Below are 11883 nucleotides of genomic sequence, written 5' to 3'. Positions count from 1 at the left end.
GCCTTTTTTAAAATTTGTATTTATAACGAAAGTCATGTGAAGGTAATTTGACGTTGTGTGTGTTTCTTCCAGGGCTGACAAAAGAATCTCTTCGACTTTTCTTGGAGCGGCTTTTGTCAGGTACAACACTGACATCTTGTGGATACTTGCAGGACGTACACACAATCACTGGACACGACATTAGGAACACCTGCACATACAACATAGCTACGTAGGTAGATTGTACGAGTCTGCATTTTTTTTTTTAAATAAATGATATAGTAACAGTTGGTATTGGTATAAAATTGGCATTTTTAACGTCAATAATGCCTTATATTGTTTTTTTTTTTCCATCCAGGATCCTGGTAGTCTTCAAACTAGTGCTGCAATGATGTCTATTTATCAATGTCAAAGTCAACATGAAAAAGTCAAAATGTCCAAATATTTTTTTTAGGTCAGTTTTTGTTCATTTGTAATACTGAAAGTTTTTTTTTTTTAATTAAATTGTAGTTTTTGTACTAGCCTGCATTAAAAAAGAAAAGATATAACAATAACTAAAACTACAAATATTTTAGAATGTTAAAATGTTATGTGAAATTTTACAATTTGTTAAATAATGATTTTTTCACAAGTCATAATTTAATACTAAAATATATAATAATGATAATAATAATAGAATTATAAATAATATTGTAAAGTTACAATATTCTTCACTTCTAATGACAATGTGGTTTTTGTACGATTCTGCTTTTGGTTTGGTTTTTCACACAAAACGTTAAAATGCTGTTATTTATTAAATAATGAGGATTTTTTTTATGTGTTTTAAAAAAACGCTCATAAATTCAAATTAAGAATAGGTTTCTAACAAGTCGAAGGTAAAACACATAACATGTTTTTAAATGCTTGATTTTTAAAAATATTTTAATATTTTTTCATAATGATAAATAATATTGCAAAGTGATTAGTATACCCATAGAAGATTTTAAGAAGATATTCAAAAATATGCTAAAAATATTATCATAATAAAATAAAATTATTAAAACAGTAAAAAAAAAAAATCTGCAGCATTTAATACATAAATAATAATAATATCCATAATTTATTCAACATTAACGGAAAACATGTCTTCACTGTTGTTACTGATGGCTTTTTGCCACTAGAGGGCGCTTACAGTGCACATTTAACTGCTGACTTATGACTTTTTTTGAACGATGCTTGATGCCACTAGATGGCCATCTGATGGCGATCTGAGCAGTCACAAAACATATTATTTCAATATTTCAGTCAAGTGTCCAATGAATTGTAACGCCACATAAAAAGTGTAAGAAAAATGCAAAATTTTGATCACATGATCTTTTAAAAAAATACATCCACTAATGCATTTTATGATCAGGGTGGTGGTGCTCTGACGTTTGGTTGATGGGTTTCCCCCTCCCTCCTAAGTGGAGAGTCTTTGAGTATCAACACATGACAATCAGTGACATGTTACGGGCGGACAAAGACGACCTGGCATTTTGAGGCCTCGGTTGTAGTGAGCGGATCGGTGAGCGGATTCCGTCCATCTATTATAATGTCATCAACGCCGTCCCCCCTTCAGAATACATCTGCCCTGGTCACATGACCCCATAACGGTGACCTCATGGATCATTTTAAAGATGGGTGACATCATCCTGCATCACACCATCTCTTTTGCCCACCCCCCATCCCACTAAGTGAAATAGGAATGCCACAGTTATATGACCATGTGATGACTCATTCTTGCTATACTTTTATATGTGCATTAAGTGGCCCACAAAACGGATTGAATAGCTATTATTATTATTATTATTATTATGCATATTACAGTATTTTTCAGCCATTTTAAATACAGGTCAGAGTTCCCACAATAGTGTATTGGAAGTGTGTTGTCCACAATCTAGCCGTGATGCTGGAAATTAGGCAGTTTAAAGGGAACGTGTCGTTTTGTGTGTCTGTAGCTTTAACGCTAATGAGCTTTGTTTTTCCTGTACTGCTCCAAGAAGCGCGATTGTGTATTTTATCCACTTTTGATGTATACACTGTAACACTGCGCTTGTCCAACATAATAATCACATACAACAACGTAACATTAAGGAGTGGGACAGGAGGACACAAGCGTTAGCAACACTGCCATAGCTATGTGAGCTACAGTGCTAACATTACACTCACTTCAACAGCAACATCATGCTAGGTTAGCCTATTTGCTGAAGAAAAACAAAAAGATCAAACTTACAGCTCACACGTCTGTAGAACTTTATTTTAAGATGTGTGGTGAAGCCGACTTTTTTTATATGCCAAGTGTGGGCATGTAACTAGGGTTTATCATGTCCATTAGGAAGGAGATTTTTCCTTCATGACGTCAAAAATCCACAACTTGAAATGCGAGAGGATAGATTTTTCTCATGTTTGAGGGAGCCATATTTCAGTTAGAACATCATTAAAAAGTCATTTATGCACAATAGGGGAGCTTTTATTTTAAAAAAAATCATTTTAATCCTTATTTTTGTACACATTATTTTGAAATACATATTTGTATTATTTAATTTGACAATTTTTATATTTACAGTGGTGTGAAAAAGTGTTTGCCGGCTTCCTGATTTTTTTATTTTGCATGTTTGTCACTCTTAAATGTTTCAGATCATCAAACAAATTTAAATATTAATCAATGACAACACAACTGAACACAAAATAAGGGAGAATAAAAATGCAATCCGACATGGCCCTGTGTGAAAAAGTGATTGCTCCCCCATTAAAACATAATTTAACTGAGATTAATTGAGATCTCTCAGTCTGGAAAAGTCATTTTTAAAGCTTTGAAACTCCAGCGAACCACAGTGAGAGCCATTATCCACAAATGGAGAAAACATGGAACAGTGGTGAACCTTCCCAGGAGTGGCCAGCCAACTAAAATGACCCCAAGAGCTCAGCGGCGACTGCAGGCCTCACTTGCCTCAGTTAAGGTCAGTGTTCATGACTCCACCAGAAAGAGGACACTGGGCAAAAACAGCCTGTATGGCAGCATTCCAATACGAAAACCACTGCTGAACAAGAAGAACGTTAAGGCTTGTCTCAATTTTGCCAGAAAACATCTTGATGGATCAAAGACCTTTGAGAAAATTCTTTGTGGTCTGACAAGACACAAAAATTGAACATTTTGGAAGGAGTGCGTCCCATTACATATGGTGGAGAAGTAGAACATCGTATTGCAAGAAAAGAACATCATACCAAGAGTAAAATATGGTGGTGGTAGTGTGATGGTCTGGGGCTGTTTTGTTGCTTCAGGACCTGGAAGACTTGCTGTGCTTAATGGAACCATGAATTCTGCCGTCTACCAAAAAATCCTGAAGGAGAATGTCTGGCAATCTGTTGGTGACCTCAAGCTGAAACCAACTTGGGTTCTGTAGCAGGACAATGATCCAAAACACACCAGCAAGTCCACCTCTGAATGGCTGAAGAAAAACAAAATGAAGACTTTGGAGTGGCCTAGTCAAAGTCCTGACTTGAATCCTATTGAGATGCTGTGACCTTAAAAAGGCGCTTCATGCTGGAAAACCCTCCAATGTGGCTGAATTACAACAATTCTGCAAAGATGAGTGGGCCAAAATTTCTCCTCAGCGCTGTAAGAGACTCATTGCAAGTTACTGCAAGTTATTAGGCTTAGGGGGCAATCACTTTTTCACACGGGTCCATGTAGGTTTGGATTTTTTTTCTCCCTTAATAATAAAAGTTTTCATTTAAAAACTGCATTTTGTGTTCAGTTGTGTTGTCATTGACTAATATTTAAATTTGTTTGATGATCTGAAACATTTAAGTGTGACAAACATGCAAAAAAAAAAAGAAATCAGGCAGGGGGCAAACACTTTTTCACACCACTGTATATATACATGTATACTGTATATGTATCATATCATTCATTAAATATAACATTAATAATTATTATTAATTATTAATATAACATATCATTCACCATATAACCACCTTACTGCCATCATTGCCCCCCGCCCATCGGTTTAACCTCAGCATCTTACCACCCCAGTTGTGTCACGACTGTTTAGAATGGCAGCTGTGTGTGTTTGTTGTCCTAGTCAGCCAGCAGACATGTGACACGGACAGCTGCTGTCATTATGCTTCCCACCACCCGGCACTGCAAGACCACCCTCCATATGCTCTGTATATATGCTGAGGGTGTAAATGCATTTCCCAAGGGTGTCTCATTTTACTACTTAGGATTTGGCTGAAGAAGAATACAGCATTGTCCACCAACAGTGTGTTGCAGATCATAGAAAGTAACTCAGATTCATTCAGTCAGCAAAACAACTCCACAAACATGGCCACGGCAATAGGTTACTTTTATTCATTAAATAAAACATATTTTACAGTATTCAAAGAAAAAAAATACTAACCCATGTAAAACATGTATCTGTGATGTTTGAGGTGTTTTTTTTTTTTTTACAAAATACATGTGCTATATGTGTTTTTCACTTGACTGACCTTAATATCTACCAACTGATATTGCTTACGTTGCTTTAGTGCGCTGTTTTGTTATACACTAAGTCCCCAAACAACGAACGCAATTGCTTCCAGACGACCGTTCGCAAGTTGATTTGTTCGTAAGTCCAACAAAAGGTAATTTACCAATGATATAGGTACTACATGTACGTGTTTACATATATACTGTACATATATGCGTATGTATGTAAATATGAGTTTGGATGCAGTAGTAATATTAAACGAGGATAATTAATGAAAAAAACAATAATAAAAATGATATAATAATACGTAATGATAAATGTTATTTACCTTTGAAGAGGAGTGGTCGAGCATACGTCGCTGCGGTAAAGGAGGAGTTATTGAAAAAAAAGGACAAATGGTCGTCGTCTTCTAAAAGAGGTAGTGTTCTGTGGGTGGTGTAGAATTAAGCAGGCCTATTAACTCTTTATAACTTTAATCACACGCTCTGTCCAGGTTGTATCCACTGATCTAAAAAAAAGACTGGATCGAGCTTCTATTGTTTTATTTTTGAAGCCAATGGAAATTTGCGGCGGCCATCTTGGTGAGACCACTTTGCTGCGAGACAACAGTATGGCAACGCACTGGTAAAGCTTCGATTGATCGTATAGCCACCAAAATCAACTGCTAAAGGTTATAACTACTCAGATTTATACGCTTTTGTGTCATTTATCAAGCTAGTAAGATGTATTTTAGCTTCGAGACGGACGAAAAATTGGCTGTGTGGCAGCCTGCAAACATTGTTTACGTACGGAATTTAAAGTCTATCTTTGTCTAATTATTTTCCTACGGTAAACCATTATTTTTTTTTTATCTCAGGATAAGGTTAAGGCAGGAAGAAAGCAGAAATTTTGTCACATGTCTTCTACCTTTGCGTGAATCATGTGTGGTATCAGAATTAATGTAACTTGGTAGTTGTGGTAGCTTTTAAAAAAGCTGTTTTTTGGTACAAAAAGACATTAGATAAGTGCAAATACTCAAAGCCTACTGTAAAAAACTGCATAGAAATAATTTTATCATTGATTGCTAGGCTAGGCACCAAAAAAAGGCCTAGTTGTTACAGGAAGGTGTAACTAGAAAATTCTTGCAAAACCACCCATCAAAGTTCATACTTTAACTTTTGGTTACATTTCGAGAACTTTTCAAAGCAAAGCCGTTCAAGTAGTGGCACATATATCAGGTCAAAAAAAGGTGCCAAGTAAAAGTACTTACGAGTGGAAGGTTCTTGGGAAGTACTTTTTAAGTTGTGTTTCCTCATCCTCGCTTCCTTCACTGGCACTCCTGATGTTTTTGATGATTTTTCACTAATTCTGCATTCGTATACCAGCACAATCACAAAGCTGTGGCGCGTAAGGTGGTCTCACCAAGATGGCGGCGATCGAAAAAATCTGGCTTCAAATTTTGGCGCGTGAAAACAATAGGTTGCTCGATCCAGTCTTTTTTTTAGATCAGTGGTTGTATCATACAACTCTTAGCCTTCCTCTCTCCTCTTCCTCTTCTTCCTCTACCTGTTGGTCCCACTAGCAGTGTCACAGTGCCCTCTACTGGTCAAGTACATAGCAGTATAAATATGGAGTTACTAAAGTACAAGGCTAAATACATGAAAATATAGACCAGTCAGCTTGCGTTCGTAAGTTGGGGACTTAGTGTATTATCCACCCATTTTCTATGCCACTTCTCCTCATTAGGGGTATGCTGAGCCTATCCCAGCTGACTTCGAGCGACAGGCGGGATACACCCTGGACTGGTCACCAGCCAATCGCCAGCCAATCACATATAGACAAACAACCATTCATATATATTATACTATACTATACTATACTATATTATATTATATTATATTATATTATATTATATTATATTATATTGTATTATATTATATTATATTATATTATATCATATCATATCATATCATATCATATCATATCATATTATATTATATTATATTAGCAAAATAATACAGTTCTAAAATCGACTATAATTTACCAACTGTGCTTGTGGAATTTTTATTTGTATTTTTACATTTATTGTTATTATTATTATTATTATTATTTTTACATTTTTGTAATTAAATTATAACTATTTTTTTTTATGTAAAACTAGCGACCTCACCCTAGCTGGATAACTCTTGCAATCATATAATATGATGAAAATTGTGCATATTATCTAAAAAAAATTGGGTGTAATAGTAATTATTGTTATTATGTATTATAGTAAATATAATTGTAAAACCATATACCGTATTATACATCATATTCAAATACATTTCTGAAATTTTATTACACATTTTTGTGGCCATTTGTTGTGTTGTCCCCCTGTCAAAAAATGGTATACAGTACATCAGTGACAATCCTTGTGCTGTTTCCTTGGCAACATGGGGCAAAGGGGTTCCGCTGCCTAAGACAGCAAAAAAGGATGGGGGTGTTGGCAGCAACACAGTCATTGCACACTAAGGAAATAAGTCCAAGCACAAGAACAAATATAAGACAACTTTGTTCATGAAACACTATTAAATTCAAACTTTTGGCACACTGCGCCCATAAGGCACAAATGCTTACTAGCATATGCTTGATGAAGTGTCCCTCTCTGATTGGTCCTTCCTGTCTGTCTCTGTGCAGCCAACATTGACAACACGGCCGCCATGCCATCATCCAACCATTTGGAAATGTGTCCGACCTCTGCCAGGAAACCGAGTGGGTGTCACATGTGTGCCAGTCATGGTGATTGTGGCATTTAAACCTCCTAGAGTTGATGTCATCATGGAAGCTACCGGGGGGGGGGTCAACATACCTCTACCCCGTGCCCCCGTTTGTCTAGAGACAGGCCCTGCTCCAAGCTTCCTAAATGGGATACGGTGAAAGACAGAGGAGGATACGGTGGAGGATGCAGTGGAGGATGCAGTGAAGGACACAGTGGGTTGTCATGCGCTTTGTACGCCACAAATGTAACTCATATTGTTGTAGTGTAGTAGTATGGTCCGTTGATAATCATAGGAAAAATGACATGTACACTGCTGCAACAGCTGGGTTTTGCGTTAATGTGAAAAGACTTGCCTCCCGGGCACACATCGTGCTGAATACCCAATTTATCATCCTTGTTTGAAGTTTTAATACATGGCCGTAACGTCTTCTTACGCTTGTATTATAAACGGTTGTGTTTGTCCCTGACACTTATTAAAACGTTCCTCCGTCATCATGCGTCAACATGTAGATAGTTTGGTTTTATTGTTTTATACAGAGGGTAACTTCTTTTTACACTTGTATGCCAGCTAATAATGTTAATTTTAGTTTTAGATTACTTTAACATTCAGATGTTAACTTCTTTTTACACTTGTATGCCAGCTAATAATGTTAATTTTAGTTTTAGATTACTTTAACATTCAGATGTTAACTTCTTTTTACACTTGTATGCCAGCTAATAATGTTAATTTTAGTTTTAGATTACTTTAACATTCAGGTGTTAACTTCTTTTTACACTTGTATGCCAGCTAATAATGTTAATTTTAGTTTTAGATTATCTTAACATACAGATGTTAACTTCTTTTTACACTTGTATGCCAGCTAATAATGTTAATTTTAGTTTTAGATTATCTTAACATAGAGATTTTAACTTCTTTTTACACTTGTATGCCAGGTAATAATGTTAATTTTAGTTTTAGATTACCTTAGCATAGAGATTTTAACTTCTTTTTACACTTGTATGACAGTTAAGAGCATTACCTTTAGATTTATGTTATTTCATTTACAGGGGTTAACTTCTTTTTACACTTGCCAGTATGCCAGTCAAGAACGGTAACTTTTCGATTTATGTTGTGTTGTTTAGAGCCGTTAACTTCTTTTTACACTTGCATGTATCATGTTCTGTGTCGTCGCTCTGCTGCCGCTTGTCTGCCTTCTCATTGTAGTGCATGCTGCCCGGCAGAGGTGGAGCTGGCGGCACTCCCACACCTGCAGCCAATTATCCTCATCACCTTCCTAAGCAAGTCAACTCCAGATTGTTCCTCAGCATTTCGCTACAATGTGTGCCATTCCTGCCTCCTGATTCACTTAGTCCTACTCTGGTATATCCCACGTGTAGTGAGTATTATTTCCTGTTCTGCGTGGCTACTCCAGCAGCTTTTTGCTTTTTTGGACTAGTCGGCTGCTGTGATGTCCTGCTAGTGTTAGCAGCGTTTTCTGTTTTTCACCATTAGCTGGTAGGTTTTTTTTATGCAGCCTTTTGCTGCGAGCGATACTTTGTTTCTCTGTTTTCCAGCAGTTCGCCTGGTCTTTTGTTTTATTTGTACCTTACTGGTTTTGGCTTTTTTGTGACTGTCTTTTGCCTCTGTGGAGGACACCCTTTTTGTTATAAAACCTCTTGTTACCTTACCGTGTGCCTTCCTCTCTGCATTTGGGGTCCAAATTAATATTCACGCCACTTTGTGACAGTATGACAGTTAAAAAAAAAAATTTTTTTAATCATAAAATCTAAATAAATTCGAAATTTCAAAAACTGTAACTGTGTTTTGACTTTATACTTTTAAGTTTTTCTTTTGTAATATTTTGACTTAAAAATGATAACTTTTCCCCCAACCTAATTTTCCAAAATTGATAACTTTTAATTCTGTTTTTTTTTTTTGCTTCTCATGAAATCTTGTGACTTTAAAATAACGTTTTAAAAATATTTTAACTTCATGTAACTAAGATGACTTTTCTCATTTGTGTGAATTATGACTTTCTCGTTAGATTTTTTTCTGTTAATATTTTGACTTTATTCTCGCAAAATTGTTTTTTCCATTTTTTTTTCCCAGCTTTTTTTGTTTTTAGTGTTGTTGTTAAATAATATTTAATTTAGGAAAGGGGTCGATCATGGCCACAGCTTGACTCTGGAGTGGATTATTTTTGTTTCCATTATTTCCTATGAGGGGAAAAATTTCATTAGAATACATCTAAAAAAAGGAAAATAGTATTTTATGTGCATTGCAATTAAAATGATGATTAGCTCTTTAACTGAGATAGTCGGTCTCTTTTCTTCCTTTTCATAGTCATCTTCATTTTTCCCTTCCTTGCTCCAGTTTTTTTTTAATTTCACGTGCAGCGCGTTCCCGCCTCACTCAGACATGCTGTCGCCAGCCTCGTGACGTCATTACTCGCGGCAACCCTTTTCCCTCCGCCTCGCTCCCGTCATCCCGGAGAGAAAATAGTCCCAACCCCGAATTTGGTGAGTGAGGGAATCACACAACGATTATTTTAACACGACTCTGAGTGTGTAATTAAATCAAATCAAACTTGACATAGCTCAACATCACTGATGAAGTTTAACTTCATTATTTTGATATGGTATCCATGCAAAGTTGAGTTTATTGTTATGTGCTGTCTCTTTCAATTCAACATTATGTATTTAGCCATAAAGGATAATGTCAAACGCAAGTCACCACAGAATTAAGTAGACCTCTAAATGCATGACAAACCCTCATTAAAAACGCTCTTTTTTTAAAAAAACATTTTTACACCTGCCTGTGATCATTATTGTTTTGCAGTTGTGTTATTATTTTGATCTGTAAATAAAAGTACCCTATGTGTCTGAATTTGGATGCCTTCTGATGCAAAAAAGGGACAAGTTCAGCAGCTTCAATCCCTCTGCCTTTTGCCTGAAGGCTATTTTCATGCATCAGCCTGCATTATTAATGAGATGGCTTGAAGATGTGTCCAACTCTTCATATTGAAAGATTATGCCTTGCAAACACAACAGAGGCTCTATGTGTGTGTAGTATGCACGGGCATACACAGCGTTTATCACCGTGTACAAAGGAGCTCACTATCAGATAAAGCCTCTCCAAAAACTACCGCAAAAGCTGTATGGAACAAATAATTGCTATAATTGTAAACCCAAAATTGCAATATTTTTTGTTTAATTTCAAATTGTATTATTTACTGCCTTATGTCAGGTTCCATCAGCGTTCTGCGGGAGGTCTTCAAATACAGCTGAGCGCTACTGTAATATAGAGGATCTTTGACTAGCATTTTGGCAGTGGGTGTCAGTATAGAGGATCTTTGACTAGCATTTTTTCAGTAGGTCCTTAAAAACTGTCAAGGGTTCTTGTTATTTAGAGGATCTTTGACTATCTTTTTGCAGTAGGTCCTCAAATGCAGCAGAGTGCTCCTGTCATATAGAGAATCTTTGACGAGTGTTTTTGCAACAGGTCCTTGGAAACAGGATAGCACTCCTTTCATGAAGAGGATCTTTGACAGGGGCTTTTTGAGTAGGTCTTCAAAAACAGCAGAGCGCTCCGCCTTGTAGAGGATCTTTGACTATCCTTTTCGCATCACATCCTCTAAAAAAGCAGTGTCATTTGTCATTTAGAGGATCTTTGATGAGCTTTTTTGCATTAGATCCTCAAATGCATCAGAGCGCCCCTGCCTTATAGAGGATCTTTGACGAGTGATTTTGCAGCACAGCACTACTGTCATGTAGAGGATCTTTGACTAGCTTTTTTGCAGTAGGTCCTCAAACGCAGCAGAGCGATCCTGTCATATAGAGGATCTTTGACAGGTGTTTTTGCAGCATATCCTTAGAACAGTTCTTTCCTATAGAGCACATGTGTCAAACTCTTACCATGTAGGGCCGAGACACTGTAGGTTTTCTCTCCAGGTGATTTAACTGAGCTCCTTCCTTCAAATTGTAGGTGATGTTGATCATTAAAATCATCCGATTTAGTGTTTCGGCCCTCTATGGCACAAGTTTGACACCCCTGATATAGAGTATCTTTGGCGAATGCTTTTTGAGTAGGTCTTCAAAAACAGCCGAGCACTGCTGTCATAAACAGTTTAGGCTCTTTGACTCACGTTTTGCAGTAGGTTCTTAAAAACTGCATAGGGCTCTTGTCATTTCGAGGATCTTTGACAAGCTTTTTTGGCGGAGGTCCTTAAAAACAGCCAGAGCGCTCCTGTCATTTCGAGGATGTTTGACTCGTGTTTTTCCAGTAGGTCCTTAAAACCAGCAGCGTGCTCCTCTTATCAAGAGGATCTTTGACTCGTGTTTTTTCAGTAACTCCTCAAAAACAGCAGAGTGCTCCTGTCATTTAGAGGATCTTTGACAAGCTTTTTTGTAGTGGGTTGTTAAAAACAGCAGGGATCTTTGACTAGTGTTTTTGCAGTAGGCAATTATACACAGCATAGCACTCCTGTCATGTAGAGCATCTTTGACTAGTGTTTTTGCAACAATTCCTTAAAAACAGCGCAAAGGCTCTTGTCATTTGTTCTTTTTTTGCAATAGGTTCTCAAATACTGCAGGGCACTCCTGTCATATAAAGGATCTTTGACAAGCGTTTTTTCAGTAGGTCTTCAAAAACAACACCACGCTCCTGTCATTTAGAGGATCTTTGACTAGGGTTTTTGC

The sequence above is a fragment of the Dunckerocampus dactyliophorus genome, chromosome 6 (assembly GCF_027744805.1).
Source record: "Dunckerocampus dactyliophorus isolate RoL2022-P2 chromosome 6, RoL_Ddac_1.1, whole genome shotgun sequence".
Lineage (NCBI taxonomy): Eukaryota > Metazoa > Chordata > Actinopteri > Syngnathiformes > Syngnathidae > Dunckerocampus > Dunckerocampus dactyliophorus.
This window is presented reverse-complemented; position numbering follows the sequence as displayed.